Source organism: Equus asinus, chromosome 13 (assembly GCF_041296235.1).
Source record: "Equus asinus isolate D_3611 breed Donkey chromosome 13, EquAss-T2T_v2, whole genome shotgun sequence".
NCBI lineage: Eukaryota > Metazoa > Chordata > Mammalia > Perissodactyla > Equidae > Equus > Equus asinus.
In genome coordinates this window covers 16,269,481-16,288,853 of record NC_091802.1, presented here as the reverse complement: position 1 = coordinate 16,288,853, position 19,373 = coordinate 16,269,481, and the positions used below count along the sequence as shown (strand labels likewise).

General features: G+C 41.6%; 1 long non-coding RNA gene across 1 annotated transcript in view; it reads left to right on the top strand.

Annotated features, from left to right (window-relative positions):
- LOC123275954 (uncharacterized) overlaps window positions 1–19,112 on the top strand; it is a 52,999-nt gene extending 33,887 nt beyond the window's left edge. Inside the window, exons 3-4 of the long non-coding RNA XR_011493641.1 lie at window positions 8,776–8,950; window positions 17,975–19,112. This is a non-coding gene — a long non-coding RNA (uncharacterized lncRNA). The remainder of the gene's footprint in view (window positions 1–8,775; window positions 8,951–17,974) is intronic.
- The last annotated feature ends 261 nt before the right edge of the window (window positions 19,113–19,373 follow it).

Sequence of the window (19,373 nt, the reverse complement as noted above, 5' to 3'; positions counted from 1 at the left end):
TGTGGAGGAATCAAGTAGCAGAATTCCACATTCCAGTGTCCAGGTTGGGGTGGTGGCAGCAGTCTCCTGGTCCCAGATTTCTGGTACCTGGATCAGAGCTAGAAGAGTATGTCCTGAAACTCAACCTCCTTGGAGGTGACAGAGGGAATGGCTCACCTGGGAGGGTTCTGGGAGTCATTCGTGAAAGCAAACCTTGCTCCTCCTGCCCTTCCAGGAGTTCGGTCATCGCTTGATCTTTGTGTTGAATCCATTCTGGTTTTAAACTCCGGAAGTGATTTCATTTCCTCACCTGATCCCTGACTGATACACCTGTGTGGCTTGATTCTGATATGACCTCTCCCTTCCTTGAGAATCACTGATGTAAAAGAATAATGACATGGAAAGACATTCAGGATACATTAAGAAGTAAAGGAAATTACAAAGTTGCAAATAGTCTGATTCTCTGCTCCCCCTCCTCAATGTGCAAGAGTCTATAACACAGATGTCTGCCTTGGGAGGTTGCCAATATTTCCAGCCTTAGAGAGTCGTGCTTTCCTGATTATTCAAATAGAATGACTCCAACATCTGTTCCACATACTCTGGTGCCCACCCTCAGAAAAGCTCCTAAGATTTTTCAAAGGGCTCATTGTTCTTCTGGACACTGCAAAATTCTCAGTCTTGACTCTATTTTCATCACCATTTTTTGGGGGGGGGGGTGAGGAAGATTGGCCCTGAGCCAACCTCTGTGCCAATCTTCCTCTATTTTGTATGTGGGTTGCCACCACAGCATGGCTTCTGAAGAGTGGTGTAGGTCTGTGCCTGGGACCTGAACCAGCGAACTCCAGACTGCCAAAGCAGAGTGTGCCGAACTTAACCACTACGCCACCGGGCTGCTCCCTCACCACCATTTTTGTTCCCTGCTGGACTACCTCATTCCTTCATTTCACCAAAAATACTGTACCTTTAACCTCAAACTCTGTGTGCAGCAAACTTTACTGAAAATTTAACGTACAGAATCACAACACTACAGTATGGGTTACAGCTTAAAATTGAACGTTAGATATCAGTGCCCTAGATAATCATCTGCCACTCTCCCTCCTCAAGGCCTTTCTTGATGTCCGTGTGGTTGCCACCTCCCCCAGGACTGCCCACTAGTCTACACTGTGCCTTTGCACAAATTAGAGAAAGATGCCTGATTCTTTTAAGTGGGGCTGATGCACCAGCCCCCCAAAAAGAACTTGTGGGCAACTGGAGAGTCTGTGTTCCATCTTAACTGGGCAGACGCTACTCCATTCTGGCCAATTGTAATGTTGCAGGAATGCAAGCCAGGGTGGCCAGGCCTTGCAGAAGGAAAAAAAAAAGCCAGAAACCTGGATTTTTATTTCAAAATCCTCAATTTCATTTGTTAATAACTAACAGGCAAATCAGAGTAGTATTTATTAAGTACTTCCTATATGTCAGGTACTTTCCTAAGCACTTTATAGGTGTTAATTATTTGATCTTTATAATGACCTATAAGGTAGTTACTATCATTATCTCCACTTTACAGATGAGGAAAGTGAGACCCAAACAATAAGTTGTCCAAAGTCATATGGATAGCAAGTGGCAGAGCAGAGTTTGAACTCAGGCATCTGGTTCTAGAGACTACCCTTTTAGTCATTATGCTTTACTGCTATGAACTTAATGTGGCCATACATCACAAGTTTTTGATCTTTGTTAGCCACCAGCGCAATCCAATAGAGCTTTCTGCAATGACAGAAACGCTCTATTCTGTGCTGTCCAATATGTTAGGTGCTAGCCACAGGTGTCTATAGAGTACTTGAAATGTGGCTAGTGCAATTGAGGAACTGGTTTTTTTTTTTTTTTTTTTGAGGAATATTAGCCGTCAGCTAACATCTGCTGCCATCCTCCTCTTTTTTGCTGAGGAAGATTGGCCCTGAGCTAATATCTGTGCCCGTCTTCCTCCACTTTATACATGAGATGCCTGGCACAACATGGCTTGATAAGTGGTGCTAGGTCCACATGTGGGATGTGAACTGGCGAAGCCTGGGCCGCTGAAGCAGAGCGCACAAACTTAACCACTATACCACCAGGCCGGCCCCCTGAATTTTTAATCATATTAAATTTAAATAGTGTCATGTGGCTAGTGCCTACTATATTAGACAATGTGGCTGTAGACTTTTCTCTCTCAAACTATCAGTTTTTTCAATTTCTTAGGTTTTTTAATTTAATTTTTTTTCAATGCCTTAATTCCTACCACTTCCTCCCAGCAGAGCATTTTATTGCTCTCTTTATTTTCTTCAAAAACATTTCTCTCCTTGTGTTTTTAAACCACGTTCTGCAGGGTTTAATATTTTGATATTCACGGACTCATGGGGCCCAACAAGCTATTTTCCTCCACAGAAGAATCACTGTTCAGATAGGAATCATGCTATTCTCCCAGGGGCAGAAATATAACTGTTGTGGCTTTTGTTTCCTAGATAGCATTTCCCCCTCTTTGATGGATATTGATAAGTGGAAAAAGATTAGAAAGATATATACTAAAATGTTAATGGTTATGTTTAGGTATAAGAATTATGTGTCACCTTTATTTTCTTTCTTGTGCCTTTTTAATTTTTCTACAATGAACATGTTGGCCTTTCAAAGTCATAAACAAATAGTTATAAAACAATTGTCTTCAGAATTCCCAGGAGGTCGGTAAAGGAAAGCCTCGGGAAGGGAGCCTTGCAGAGGCTGGAGAGCAACCTGTCCAGGTCGGGGGAGGGGCTGCACAAGGGAAAAATGGAATGAGGGATTATCTGACAAGTTTGCACAAGAAATTGGATTGAGAGGCGTTTACAGAGTCCTCGGAGGGTGTAGGAAGCCTCAAGAGAGCCAAACAAAGCTGAGCACTTGGAAAAAGGAGGAAATTCACCCCAGGGAAAACAAAAGGGAAATGTCTTTGACTCTGTCGTCATTGATATTTACATAGTCATAGTAACGAAGGCACGAAGTATTGGTTAACCAAAGTTGTGTGAAAACACATTGAGAAGGGAGGGTAAAAAGTGAAGTATGAGGGGCCAGCCCTGTGGCCGAGTGGTTGAGTTCGCGCGCTCCGCTTCAGAGGCCCAGGGTTTCGCCAGTTCCAATCCTGGGTGTGCGAACGTAGCACCACTCATCCAGCCACGCTGGGGTGGCGTCCCATATGCCACAACTAGAAGGACCCACAACTAAAAATACACAACTATGTACTGGGGAACTTTCGGGGAAAAATAAAATCTTTAAAAAAAAAAAAAAAGTAAAGTACGAGTCAAATCCTCCAAGTCCATAATAGGAAGCTCATGGGTAATACAAGCAAATGAAATTTTAAGAATTACCAGTATAAGCTTGTTATTAGAGATATGGGTGTAAATACCAGAAGAAACAGCTAAAAAGGAGTTAAAAGTGGTTGGAGCTGAGGAGCTGGACTTGGGGTGGGAGTGGGGGAGCAGAGAGTTCCTGTTTTTCCTTTAAGCCTTTTTCTTCTGTTTGACTTTTTAGCTTTTAAAAAACTCTGTATCTATTATTTTATTAGAGACAAAATTTTTAATGGAATTTTAAAAAAATTCCTTTCGATGACCAGGAAACAGGTGTGGCACTACTTTGGTTTTCTCTTCTCCCGGTGATGTCAGGTGGATCCCTGTTTCCCAGTCTCATCCTGGTTGGGCCACATTTTTGTCAGGCATGGTGACCAGGATGGGATGCCTCGCCCATGCAGGCTGAATAAGTAAGAGGGCGGGAAAGGACTCCCCCACACATCCCTTTGGCTCTGACAGTCTCATCTTCCTTGAGCAGCCACATGGCAGAGAACTTTTCCAACAAGAAAATTGAGTTGTGGGGCTGATGAAGCGGCAGGACAGTCACTCTTGGGAGGAACCCTAAGGCCAGAGGATGGTGCCAGGAGTGTAGAGGGAAAGAGCCCAGGGTGTGGTTCTGTCAATTAATTACCCTGGCCCAGCATGTGCCAAGGGGGCCCAGCGGTGTGCCAGCTGCAGTTGGAGGTGGGAGAGGTACAGGAGACACACAGGACCTGGTGTTCACTTGGTCTCCCTGCCAAAGAATTCAGGGTCCAGGACGATTCACAACGTCCACCCTAGATGGTCCAGGCCCTCCTCCCCACCCAACCTCGCTGGAGACAGACTGTCTAAGGAAGACGGGACAAGGGCATGAGCAAATCTCCTCTTCCTGCTTCTCCACTTTCTTGCCCCCTAGAAGCCCAGCCCAGGAGTCCCACTGGGAAACATGATTTTTTTGTATGTGTGTGTGGTAAAATTAAAATAACAGATTTACCATTTAACTGTTGTGGGGGTTTTTTGGGGGGTTTTTTTTGCAGAGGGAGTTTAGCCCTGAGCTAACATCTGTTGCCAATCTTCCTTTACTTTACATGTGGGTCACTGCCACAGTGTGGCTGACGAGTGGTGTAGGTCTGCACCCAGGATACGAACCCACAACCCTGAGCCACCAGAGCAGAACGTGCCAAACTTAATCACCACGCTACTGGGCTGGGCCCCATTTTCACCATTTGTAATTGTACAGTTCACTGGCATTAAGTACATTCACATTCTTGTGCAACCATCACCACCATCCATCTCCAGAACTTTTTCATCTTGCAAAACGGAAGCTCTGTGCCTATTTAACATAACTCCTCATTCTCCACTCCCCCTCAGCTCCTGGAAATCACCATTCTACTTTCTGTTTCTATGAATTTGACTACTCTAGGAACCTCATGTAAGTGGAATCACACAATATCTGCCCTTTCGTGTCTCACATTTCACTTAGCATAATGTTTTCAAGGTACATTCATGTTGTAGCATGTGTCAGAATTTCCTTCCTTTTTAAGACTGAAGAATATCCCATTATAAACATATACCATATTTTGTTTACCCATTCATCTTTTGGTGGACACTTGGGTTACTTCCACCTTTTGGCTATTATGAATAATGCTGCTAAAAACACATATACAAATATCTTTTCCAGTCCTGCTTTCACTTCTTTTGAGTATTTACCCAGAAGTGGAATTGCTGAATCATATGGTTTAATTTTTTATGTTTAGTTCTGTGTTTCTTTTTCTGAGGAATGGCCATATTGTTTTCCACAGTGGGTGCATCATTTTATATTCCCACCAGCAATGCACAAGGGTCCCAATTTTTCCACATCCTTGCCAATACTTATTACTTCTGGTTTTTGTGGGTTTTTTAAAACAGTAACCATCCTGATGGGTGTATGCACCGATGTTTTTTCCCTCTCCTCTCCTAGTCTTTCCCAGTATGGCAGTGGTTTAGTTATAATGGAAGACTGTGGGTTGAATTAGGCTGATTGGCTTGAGGTGTCAAGGCTGCACTGGGGGACACTGACCCAGCTTGGGACTGGGTAGGCAGGACTAGGGGAGATGGATTTCATCACCTTGCAGCCTAGTCTTGAAACAGACTTGAGTAATGGTTAATGGCTCCAACTTCAGAGCCAGAGCCTGGTTCAAGTCCTCACTCTGCCTCTTCCCAGCAATGTGACCTTGAGAAAGGCATTAACCTTTTCAAACCAAGCTTCCTCCTCTAAACAAACGGGATAACACTGAAATGTCCCTGCTAGGGCAGTTCTGAGGATTAAGTGACAATGTCCAGCACATAGTAGGCACTCAGTAAATGTTATCTATTTTTGTTAACTCTTGCCAGGAAAGGTTATAGCTTTAGACCCACCCAAATGGCACCAAGTCCCCTGCTATGGTCTGAATGTTTGAGTCTCCCTGAAATTCATATGTTGAATCCTAACCCCCAAGGTGATGGCATTAGGAAGTAAGACCTTTGGGAGGTGATTAGGTCATGAGGGTGAAGCTCTCATGAAGGAGATTAGCGCCCTTATAAAAGAGATACCAGAGATATCCTTGCCCTTTCTACAATGTGAGATTACATTTTGAAGATGGCCGTCTATGAACCAGGAGGCAGGCTGAGACCAGACGCTGAATCTACTGGTGCCTGGATCTTGGACTTCCCAGCCTCTAAAACTGTGAGAAATCAATTCCTTTTGTTTAAGCCACCCAGTCTATGGTATTTTGTTATAGCAACCCTAACTGACTAAGACTCCTTTCCATATTTGGTCCACAAATATTTATGGAATGCCTACTATGCACCAAGCACCAAGCTAGGCACAGGGGATACAGTGATAAACAAAAACAGACAAGGACCAACTCTCGTGGAGCTTATACTCCAGTGAGGGAGAAAGACTTGAGTTGAATCATCACCTTAAATGAATGGATGATTACAAAATAAGATAAGTGCTGTTGTGGCAGGGGTTCTAGTAGTCCCTCAATGTCCATTCTCTCCTTCCTTATGAGTAATAGAACTTTCCATTTCCAGATGGTTACCTGGAATAAAGACTACATTTACCAGCCTTCCTGCAACTAGACATGCCATATGGTAAACTCTGACCAATGGGATGTAAGCAGAAGTGGTATGTACTTCCAGAAAATATCTTTAAAGGGAGGAGGCTTGCCCTTTTCCCCTCTTTCTTCTTCTTGTGTGTAGGAATGTGGACATGTTGACTGGAGCTCCAGCTGTTGTCTTGGACCAGGCGGTAACCTTGGGAATGAAAGCCATGTGTACTGGAGCAACAAGATAGAAGAAGCCTGGGTCCTAGACACCACAGAGCCCAGGGCTTCTGAATGTGAGAGAGGAATGAACTTTGGTTTTGTTTAAGCCACTGTTATTCGGAATTTTTCTGTGATTTTCAGCTATAACAGGAAGATATGTGGTTCTATCAGCATATACAACATGAAATCTGACCCATACTGGAGAGCTTCTCTGAGGGAATGATGCTTGGATTGAGTTAACCAAGAATAGAGTAGGATGGAAAAGGTTTTCAAACAAAGGGAAAATCCCATGCAAAGGCCCTGAAGTAGAAAGGAGCTTGACATATTGAAAGGACAAGAAGGAAGGGCAGGGTGGCTGGGACAGAATAAGCAAGGAGGGAAGTAGCACAAAATGAGGTTGGAAAGATGACCACATAGGGAATCATAAGCCTGTTAAGGCTTTTGGTCTTTATCCCAAGGGTAATGGGGAGCCATTGAAGGGGTTTCAGTGAGGGATTATGGGATTAGACTTGCTATCCCTGAGGCTATTTTCATCCACCTGGAACACAGTTACCATCCCCCAACCCCAAAATATCCTTAAGGCTGGGACCACATATTGTTTATCTGTGGATAAATTTGTTTTGTTGTTGTGGTAAAATATATAGCACAAAATTTGCCATTTTAACTATTTCTAGGTGTGCAATTCAGTGGCTTTAATTACACCCACAATGTTGTGCAACCGTTGCCACTATTTCCAATTTTTTGCTTGGATGAACTTTTGTGCTTACTAATCATTTAACAACTGTGTGTAGGATTGAACTGCATCATCGCAGCACTCATTGTGTGTGAATTCCTAGAAAGTGGGCTGTGGGCTGTGAGGAGGAGTTGACCAAGTCTGAGACAGGTGGGGCCCGCCTGAGGAATGTCACACCCAGGCCGGCAACCTGCCAGCTGTCACCAGACAGGTTATTTGGTGTGTCTTACTTAAGAGGAAGAATTTATCCCCTGAACTGGAACCTGGGTAGAGACCAGAAGTACTGATGTTTCCTCTCTTCCAGGATCTTAGGAAAACATTCTGACCTAGTTATCTACCAGAGAATGCTGGAGACTTGGAGAACTGATTTTGTCTGTGTTTCTCAACCTGGGGCAAACAGTCCTCTGGACATACACAGTGGTGTGCCCAGGACACATGAAGCCCCAGGCTAGACAGGGCATCTTCCTGGAGCATTCATTTGACTTGATGAGAAACAATTTGCATGCTTTTATTTTTATACAAATGTACATGTATTATGAGACAGAAAGTAACTTACAATGAAGTTTAAGGGTAAAATATGAAGCTTTGAAGAAATTGTACTTGCTGCTTGGGCCTTACTCTCAGATTTCCCCTGCTGATAGTGGCATTTTGATATAATGTAGCAATTATGACTCTCAAACCAAACAGCCCAGAGTCGGCTCTTACTCTGACATTTCTTTTTCTTTTCTTTTTTTTTTTTGAGAAAGGTTAGCCCTGAGCTAACATCTGCTGCCAATCCTCCTCCTTTTTTTTGCTGAGGAAGACTGGCCCTGAGCTAACATCCATGCCCATCTTCCTCTACTTTATATGTGGGACACCTGCCACAGCATGGCTTGCCAAGCAGTGCCATGTCCATACCCGGGATCTGAACTGGCGAACCCCGGGCCACCAAAGCAGAACGTGCACACTTAACCACTGCGCCACTGAGCCGGCCCCTGACATTTCTTAGCGTGTCATCTTGGGCAAATCATGTCACCTCGCTGAGTCTCAGTTTCCTAATCTGTAAAACAAGAAACATGATTGTTCCTAATTCACAGTCAGTTATATGTTAAATGCTAATAAAATGCTAAGCACATACCAGGTATTTGCTAAGACTTATTGATATTGGTAGTAGCAGTAGTATCAGATGGAAATGTCTCAGACCTTTGGCTCTTTTTTCAAAAGTTTTAAACTTGTAGTACTAGCAGTATTATCTGCTGATTGTAAAATATTCAAACATTATGGAAGTAAATATAGGAAATCATGAAAGTTCCCTCTCACCCTAAATGCTGGTGATTGGACCAGAGGTAAACACAGATAACTATTAAGTACGTATCCTTCCTTCCAGACATTTTATAAAAAGTCAGCAATCACTTATTGAGCACTGACCATACACTTTGTACCACTGTTACATTTTCAACCCTATTCTTCTCTTGTACTTTAGGGCATTTTGGCTGTGGTGCTGATCATGGGCTTCTTCCAGAAATTTGTGACAGGTGGCATCTCTGAGAATGAATGGAAAAGACTGTGCTCCAGACCAAAGCTGTAAGCAGTAGCTACTCTGTCCACAACCTCCATCTGGGAAAAATCACTTAGACAAAGGATCTTTTATGGAGAAGGTAATCTGATGAGACTTCGAGAGACTGGGGAGCCTCAGGAAAAATGGCCTTGACATATTTCTTTTGTTCTGCTTGACTTCAGGCTTCCATCTTGATTTTGTGATTCCGTGCTTAATGTGTAAAAGGAGAATGGTTGATGGTTGAAAGCTGATTGAAATTGCTAGTTCTTTAGCTTCACTTCTCAGTGTTCCTCTCTTCCTCCCCCTCCCTTTCTACCCATTGAGAAGGCAAAGTGGAGAGGACCTCACGATTTTCTTCCGCATCACTTCCTCCAGGCAGCCTTCCGATGTCCCTCACCCAGTGTGAATCATGTGGCCTTCCACCTACTTGCATAGTATCCTTTAAACTTTGTTGTGGCTCCCATTGCACTGGATTGTGATGTTAATGTAGCTGTCTGTGTATTCTTCACTAAATCATCTCTCCTTGAGGACAAAAAATGTGCCGGTTCCCTCATTATACTTAGGACCTAGTACACAGCACATGACACTTACCAAATAAAAATATATTGAATAGATGGTAGGAATTGTCATTTGTGTACAAAGATGGCTATAATAATTTTTCCCATCTCTATATGCAAGTAACTTTGCAATGTGACTTTGAACCTCCCGTCAAAGGGTGGGGATTATTCCTTCACTCCTTGAATCTGGGCTTGGCCAATGGGACATTAGCAAATGCGACTCAAGCACAGGCTTGAAAGGAGCTTTCACAAAAGAGCTGACCCCCTTTTGGCTGTGGCTGTAACCCTGAGACTGAGATGAGAACTAGCCTGAGCTAGCTCAATAAAGAGGCCATATGCAGGAGGACTAAGGATGCCCAGCCAGCAGCCTGCCTATATCCAACTGGAATTGCCAGACATGTGAGTGAGGCCATCTTAGACCATCCAGCCCCAATTAAGACCCCAGATGACTACAGACAGATGAATGACTCCAGGCAAGACTGAACAAGCCAGTAAGTGTAGGAGTGGTTTATAATGCAGCAATGGATAACTGACACGGATGCTACTTTATAAGTGACAATTCCTTCATGCAGTTTCTCTTCCTTCCTTTCCTTTGGTGGTCATCTCTTGTTTTTTTCCTGTCTAGACTTTATTCACCATCTTCTTGTAGCAGCAAATAGATATTTTCAATAGGAAAAATTCTTAGAAGTGAAAATTCTAGGGGCTGGCCCCGTGGCTGAGTGGTTAAGTTTGCCCGCTCCGCTGCAGGCGGCCCAGTGTTTCGTTGGTTCGAATCCTGGGCGCGGACATGGCACTGCTCAACAAACCACGCTGAGGCAGCGTCCCACATGCCACAACTAGAAGGACCCACAACGAAGAATATACAACTATGTACCAGGGGGCTTTGGGGAGAAAAAGGGAAAAAATAAAATAAAAAAAAAAAGAAATGAAAATTCTGAATCAAAGAGTGATAGACATTATGATTTTCTTTTTAGCCTAAAATTTTGATAGTCTTCTTGGTGGTAATATTTTCACAGATGTATATATATCTCAAAACTTATAAAATTTTATACTTTAAATATATACATCTGGGGCCAGCCCAGTGGCACAGTGGTTGAATTTGCACGTTTTGCTTCTTGACAGCCTAGAGTTCACCAGTTTGGATCCCAGGTGCGGACACGGCTCCACTTGGCAAGCGATGCTGTGGTAGGGGTCCCACATATAAAGTAGAGGAAGATGGGCATAGATGTTGGCTCAGGGCCAGTCTTCCTCAGCAAAAAGAGGAGGATTGGCAGTAGTTAGCTCAGGGCTGATCTTCCTCAAAAAGAAAAAGAAAAAAGAAATATGTACATCTTATCATATATCAATTATAGCTCAGTAAAACTGTTTAAAATTTGATACAGAAACTCACTATAAGCATGGATTTTACTAATTTGGGGCAGTGGTGTGCTGGTTTGTCCAGCTTGCGAGAGCTAGTGGTTAAATTTTGAGCAAGCCAGTTGTTAAATGCAGTTATCATTAAAAAGTAGTGTATACACACAATTAAATTATTTATATTTTTATTGATGAATTATATTATTTAAAAAGTAGTAAGCATGCAAAATATTAAGCATAATACACAGTCTGGTTGAATCTGTGGATGTGAAACCCATGTATATGGAGGGCTGACTAAGGGATTTGAGCATCCACAGACTCTGGTATTTGCAGGGGGTCCTGGAACCAATCCCTCTCAGATTCTGAGGGATGACTGTATAAATAAAACTAATAATACATCATGATCAAACAGGAATGTAAAGATGATCTGACATCAGAAAACCTAGCAAGGTAATTCATTAATGAACTAAAGAAGGTAAAACATGGGATTTTCTAAATAAATGTGGAAAATAATTTGATAAACTTCAATACCCATTTATCACAAGAATTCTCAGAAAACAGAACAGACATAACTTTGATAATCCATCAGAATCCATTATGTACAAACATAATACTTAACAGAGAAACTTTAAATAACGTTCCCTTTAAAATCAGGAATAAGACAAGGAAAGCTACTAATGCCATCGTCATTCAACATTTATGTCATGGGCAACAAAAGAGGGCAAACTTAAAAATTAGAAGTGTAAGACATAAGAGGCCAGCCCCGCGGACGAGTGGTTAAGTTTGCACACTCTGCTTGGGCGGTCCAGGGTTCACCAGCTCAAATTCTGGGCATGGACCTAGCACCACTCATCAAGCCATGCTGAGGTGGCATCCCACACAGAGGAACTAGAAGGACCTACAACTAGAATATACAACTGTGTACTGGGGGGCTTTGAGGGGAAGAAGGAAAAAAAAAAGAAGATTGGCAAGAGATGTTAGCTCAGGGACAATCTTAAAAAAGAAAAGAAAAAGGAGTATAAGTATTAGAAGGTGTGGTAGACAGAATAGCCCCCAAAGATGTCCATGTCCTGATCCCCAGCATTTATGAATATATTACCACTCCTGGCAAAAGAGATTTTGCAGATGTGATTGAGGATTTTAAGATAGGAAATTATCCTGGATTATGTGGGTGGGTCAATGTAATTACAAGGATACTTATAAGTGAAAGAGGGAAAAAGGAGGGTCAGAGATGCGATGTGAGAAACATTCGACTCGCCATTGCTGATTTTGAAGATGGAAGGGGGCCACCAGCCAAGGAACGTGAACAGTCTCTAGAAGGGGGAAAAGGCGAGAAAATGGATTCTCCCCTAAGGCCTCCAGAAAAGAACGTAGGCCTGCCAGCACTTCGATTTTAGCCCGGTGAGATTCATTTTGGGTTTCTGACCAATTGTAATAAGATAATAAATTTGCGTTGCTTTAAGCCACTAAATTTGTGGCAATTTGTTACAGCAGCAATAGGAATTTAATACAGAAGAGAAGAAACAAAACTATCGTTATTTATAGATGGTATTGTCATCTATATATAAATCCCAAGAGAATCAACAAATTCTTAGAGATAAATAGACTTTAGCAATAAGGCCAGAGAGAAGATCAACATATGAAACTCAGTAATAATAAACAGATGAATAGATATGCAAAATGTGGTATATACATACAATGGAATATTATTTAGCCTTAAAAAGGAGTAAAATTCTGACACATGCTACAACATGGATGAAACTTGAAAACATTATGCAAAGTCAAATAAGTCACACACAAAAAGACAAACTTTGTATGATTTCACTTATATAAAGTACCTAGAATAGGCAAATTCATGGAGACAGAAAGTAGAATGGTGGCTACCAGAAGCTGGGGCTGGGGGCAGAAAGAGGAATAGGGAGTTGCTTGGGATGATGAAAAAAGTTCTAGAAATGGATAGTGGTGATGATTGTACAGCACTGTGGATGTATTTAATGCCACTGAACTGTACACTTAAAATGGTTAAAATGGTAAATTTTATGTTATGTATGTTTTACCACAATTTAAAAAATAGGAAAAAACTTCAATAATCAATGTCTGGTTAATCACGCCAATTGAATCTAAATGTTTGTTTGGTCCCTCCTGTTACTCTATTAAAAATCACAGTAAAGGACTAAAAATCTGGTATGCCCACAGGTCCAAGAACAGTAGCAGAGAAAACATAAATGATGTCAACTCCATTTTGGAAGATGGAAAGAAGATGGATTAGTGGGAACTGATTTAGGTTTCAGCTATCTCTTTTCTTCTAAGTCCTCCTGTCCTACTAAGGCCATAAGAAGGAAGAAGCAGCATATTCACTTTGAAGAATAGTTGTAGAAAGCCTCGGGAGTGGGAAACATTAAATACCTCTCAAGGTGGGAGTGGAAGTTAGTGCTAAATAGAGGAACATTAGCTGATAGTTTGTGTAAGAAGTAGCTCTCCAGGCTGGCCTGGTGGTGCAGCGGTTAAGTTGACACGTTCGCCTTCGGCGGCCCAGGGTTTGCCAGTTGGGACCCCGGGTGTGGACATGGCACTGCTTGGCACACCATGCTGTGTTAGGCGTCCCACATATAAAGTGGAGGAAGATGGGCACGGATGTTAGCTCAGGGCCAGTCTTCCTCAGCAAAAAGAGGAGGATTGGTAGCAGATGTTAACTCAGGTCATGTCAGCAGATGTTCGACTGATATGTGTGGGTCAGTCAACCAAATGGCTGGGTCCCTCACCCACGTGAGGCTACCGGATGACAAGTCTTACCCATGCAGAGGTTCTAATTGCCTTTTCTCTACCTCATTCTTAGAAATAAATGGATAGCAAAGGATCACACATTTGATGAGCTCAGGTGAACTAGAGACAATGCAGAGAAGAGAACTAAAAACAAAACAAAACAACTATGATCAATATTCCCAGATTGCTCAGAGAGGCATCACACTTAGGAAATAAGAACAGGATATTTTTCAAAAGGAACATTCAGCAGGAAGTTCCTCTTTGAAATAAAAAATATGTAAACAGAAAAAGTTGGAAGATAAAGCTAAGGAAATCTCCTAAGATGTAGAATGAGAAAGAGAGAGGAGAGTAGAGAAAGGGTTGTTTGTTTAGAGGACCCAACAACTAAATAATAGTAGTTTCAGGAAATAAGAGAAAAATAGTTAGGAGGAAAGTATTAAAGCATAAGATAATTTCCCAGAATTAAAGGACGAGTTTTCAAATGGGAAGGACCTACCAATTGCCCAGCATGATTATTGAGGAAAGACCCACACCAAACCAATCTTCATGAAATTTCAGAACACTGGAGACAGAAATCTTAAGAGAAATAAGACAGGTCACACGTAAAAAGTCAGGAATCACAATGACACTGGATTTCTCATGAATATTGGTAGCTAGAAGACAATGGGGAAATGCCTTCAAAATTCTGAGGAAAAATTGATTTTCAGCCTAAAAGTCTAGTCAAACCATAATTCCACTGTGAAGAGATAATAAACACATATTTGAACATATGTGGTCTCAAAAAATATATCTCCTGGGCAAGTTAATTTCTCAGTAAGCTCCAGGAGATGATCTTCACCACAATAAGGATAACATGGGTCCATGAAATAGGGGCTCCAACAGAAATTAGAGACCAAGGGTGACCATGCGAGGAAGTCCAGAATAACAGTTCTTCAGCAGGTCTTTGGAGTCCCTGATCTATATTGGAAAGGAGGAAGGAAAGCTTCAGAGGCTTTCAGATAGCTGTTTTTTATTATATTGAGAGCAGTTTTAGCGTTATTCTGTAGACATTGAGCATGTGATAGGTACATAGAAAACCAAGAAACAAACAAAGCAAGGTCATTTTTAATGCCAGGGAAAACAGAAACTTGAAAAAAAGGACATACCATCATAGCATACTATATGGCTTAGTTGTGAATATCACATGGTTACAACAAGTTAAGCACTGAGTATCAATTTTTTAAAATTGTAGTAAAACTATACTGGGAGAATGAAGAAGGAAGAGCATGTGAGTGTGAATCTGTATGTCTGTGTCTGCTATAAAATGGAGCAAAATCCTATCTCTATAGTAAGGAGTCAATAGATAATATCTAAAATAGGAACATTTAAAAATGGGGATGTCTGGAGCCAGCCCTGTGGCCGAGTGGTTAAGTTTGCGCACTCCGCTGCAGGCGGCCCAGTGTTTCATCAGTTCGAATCCTGGGTGCGGACATGGCACCGCTCATCAAGCCATGCTGAGGCGGCATCCCACATGCCACAACTAGAAGGACCCACAACTAAGAATATACAACTATGTACAGGGGGCTTTGGGGAGAAAAAGGAAAAAAAAAAAAAGAGAAATTGTGATGTCTTGTTTAGAGATATGGAGGCAAATACCAGAAAAAAGAGCTAAGAGGGGGCAGGTGGTGGCTTCTGAGGAGTAGGGCTTGAGGTCGGGGAGGGATAGAGCAAGAGAGTATTGAACTTTATTATAAACCTTATAGGTCTATTTTATTTTAAAATTTATGTACTTATATTACTTTAAAAATCAGATCTCCCAAAATTTACCTATAAATCAAAGGCAATTCCAACAAAAACGCCATCAGTATATTTTGAGAAATTGGACAAACTTATTCTTAGTAGAATAACTAAATTAATTTTGGAAACAAGGAGAAAGAGGGGACTAGCTCAATCAGATTTTATGATATAATATGAAGCCATAGTCATAAAAACAGAACGATGATGCTATAGGAATAGATACATAAACCACAAGAACAGAAAAGAGAGCTCAGAAACAGACCCACACATCTATGGGAATTTGATAAAAGATGATGATGACACCACAGTTAATATGGGAAGGATGAATTATTCAGTAGATGACGTCAGAAAAACTGTCTCACTATTTGGAGAAAAACAAAGAATGATTCCTGTTACCTACTGGACACTAATGTGCACTCCAGAGGAATTAAATATCTGTATGTGAAAGCTAAGAGAATGCAAAAAAGACAGAAACCCACTACAAAAATGGGCAAAAGCTATCAATAGGTAATTCACAGAAGGAGAAACACAAATGACTCTTAAGAATGAGGAGATGTTCAAACTCACTGATACTCAATGAAATTCAAATTAAAACAATGAAATGCCATTTTATACCTACAAGGGGCAAAAATTAGAGAGTTAGAAAATAGCAAGTGATGGTGAGAATTAGAGAAATAAAAATCCTTTTGTGTCGTGCAAACTGGTACAGATGTTCTGGAAAGAAATCTGGCAGAACTGAGGACATCAAGGATGTAAACACCCAACAACCAGCAATCTCAGATTGGAGTATGTACTCCAGAGAATTCTCAGATCCATAAGGGGTCATGTACAAGGATTACACTGCAGCTTTGCTGTGGACATGAGGAGTTGGGAGCATCCGAGGTGTCCATCTCTAGTGAAATATTTGGGTGCATCCTGTGTAATTCTCCTCAGCAGTAGGACCTGTGAGCCAGCTGTATACGCAGCAGCATGAGTAGGTTATAAAAACAGAAGGTTGAATAAAGAAATGAAAGAAACAGAAAAGGATCCTTAGATCAATACTATTTATGTAAATTTAAAACATACGCACAAAACAGAAGTATGTATTTTACAAGAATACATACATATCCAAGGGTACATTTCAAAAGTATAACAGTGTGTGTTTATGTGGGAGAGGAAAGAGAACGGAGACCAAGAATAAGGGAGGCAGGGGGCCGGCCTGTGGCTGAGTGGTTAAGTTTGTGCGTTCCGCTTCGGCAGCCCACGATTTTGCCAGTTTGGATCCTGGGCATGGACCTAGTACCGCTCATCAAGCCATGCTGAGATGGCGTCCCACACAGCACAACCAGAGGCACTGACAGCTAGAATATACGACTATGTACTGGGGGGCTTTGAAGAGAAGAAGAAGAAGAAGAAGAAAAGAATAAGAGAGGGGTTAAAATAAGTGAAGGGCCTTACACAGACCACGTGCACTATGAACTGAGGAATCTGATGGACTCAACTCTGAGCATGCAAGTCACTCCCAGCCCCTAATTTTTTTTTTCAGCAAAAATCTCAATGGAATTCTTAAGGATTTTGTGACATAATTCTAAAGTTTTTCTGGAAGAATAAAAAATGAAGAAAAGATCAGAAAACTTCGAAAAAGAAGAGCGTCTAGGGATGACTTGGCCTACCAGATAATAGAATGCGTAAGTGAGGCCGCAGTCACTGGAACTGTATGTTACTGGCACAGGAATAGACAGAGGAATCAATAGAACAAAAAAGACAGGGCAGAAATAGACGCGAGAACGTAGCAAGAGCTATTAGATGGTAGGAGTGGCATTTCAATCAGTGAGGGAAATGCTGGATTTTACAACAAATGATATTGGGGAAAATTGACAAATGGTTTTGGGAGAAGTTTGAAAATATATACAGCAATAATTAAGACCTCTGGAAGTAGACGAACTCGGAGTTCGAATGTCAGTTTTGCTCCTGATTAGCTGTGTAATTGCAAGCAAGATACTTAACCTCCCTAAGCCTCATTTCTCCCCTATTTAAAAAGAAGGTAATAAAAGAGACTACTTCATATGATTGTGAGGATTAAAAGAGATAATGGGTGTTAAAAAGTAAAAACATGGTGCCTATTACACAAAATATGCCTCATAAACGTTGGCTGGCATTATTTCTACCCTATACCACATGCAAAGTAATGTACAAAATGAAGCCATAAACGTTCCAGAAAGAAAATAAATGCATATTATTATAATCTTGGGGAGCAGAAGGACTTTCTAAATATGATCCTAAGGGTAGAAAACATGAAGGAAAACATAAAAGTTCTGACTACAAAAAGGAAAAAACAAAAAACTTCCTTATGCCAAATCCCACCACATACAAAGCTAAACTACAAATAGCAAACTGGGGAAAATATTTACAATATATGTAACAGACAAACGGTTAATAGTCTCTTACTAATCAACAAGGAAAAGATGGATACAGCAATAAAAAATGCACCGAGAACATTAACAAATAAACAAACAAGCAAAAAAGAGATTACAAATACATAAACAGGAAAATGTTCAACCTCCCTAATAAAGAATGCGAGTTAAAATGGAATCCCATTTTTCACATATCAAATTAGCACAATAGGTTTTTATGATAATATTCACTTTTACTAAGCACATTTTTGAATGCTTGTCTCATTTACCTCCTATTTTCAGATAATCTACTTCCATTGGCAGCCCTTGATGAGCAAGCCACCAGGCGGAACCAGTAAAACGTGAAGGACTGACGCCAATTGGTCAAGAAATGGACGCCTTATTCGAAGGGAGTCAATCCACCAACAGGTCCGCTATTTGTGGGTTTTGTGGCCAAGTTGGGAAAGATGAGCTTGACCTAACATATTCTCCTCTCAAGAAATAACACACCTTGTCCAATCCAAGGTAGCCAATTGAATGGAAACGCTGTGAAGTATCACGGCTGGGGCAGGATGTTTGCCGGCATGTGCAAGACTGAGTCAAGAAGAAATAAGACCCGGAGGAAGACAGCTGCGAGGGAGCTAGAAGAAAGCTGAGCAGTTGCACCTACAGCAGCAGAAAAACCATCAGAGAGACAGAGAGGGTCGCTGGTCCCAAGATGACCAGCTCCTGTCCTCTCTGAGGCTCCTGGTTCGTTTTTGCTTTCCTCAGATTTCTTGATCTTTATGTTAAACCTTCGTTTTACTTGTGCTATTTCCAGCATGTTTCTTTTTCCTGCAATCAAAAGAACCCTGACTAGAACACAGCATTGGTGACACAGAGGCAAAATGGTTGCTTTCATACGTGTGGAGGCCAGTGTCAGACGCCTTAAAAAAGCAGATTCAGCAATTCTACATCTTGTTCTTGATGCTCAGGATAAAATCGCAGAACTGGATGGGACATATCACTTCATTGAGTGTTCACCACGTGTACTGATGCTTTACACATCAAATCATTTTATCCTCACAACAAACGTAGATTAGAAAATTCCTATGCTTATTCTATAGATGAAGAAATTGACGCACCAAGAAGCATGGCAGAGACAGGGTTGCTCATCCAACATTCTACCTGCTCCCCCACACTTCCCAGCCCCTTACCCTTGGGCAAGGCCAGAGGCGCTGGCAGAGTAAAGCCTGTGTGTGATTCTCCAGCTCTTCTCTTCCCCTGCATGGTGCCCAGAAAGGCAGTGCCCATACAGGGCGGTGGACAGGGTAGCACAGCCTCTATCAACCTGGTACCTCGAGTGTCTCCCAGAGCAGAGCCTCCGCTTCCTCCACCAGCCCACTTTGCATATTGGATATGCACTGTAAATAAGAAATAAATCTTTGTTTGTTGTGCTACCAAGATTTCAGTGTTTGTTTTGTTGTTTTGTTTTAACTGTAGCACAACCTGGCTACTCTAACATATCCAAGAGGGTCTGGGTAACTTACCCAAGGGGACACAGCTAGTACATGGCAGAGCCAGGATTCGAACCCAGGTCCACCTGTGTTCTTTTTAAAAAATTGTGGTAAAATATACTTAACATAAAATTTACCATTTATAAGTGTATAATTTAGTGGCGTTAAGAACCTCCACAGTGTTGTGTAACCATCCCCACTTTCTA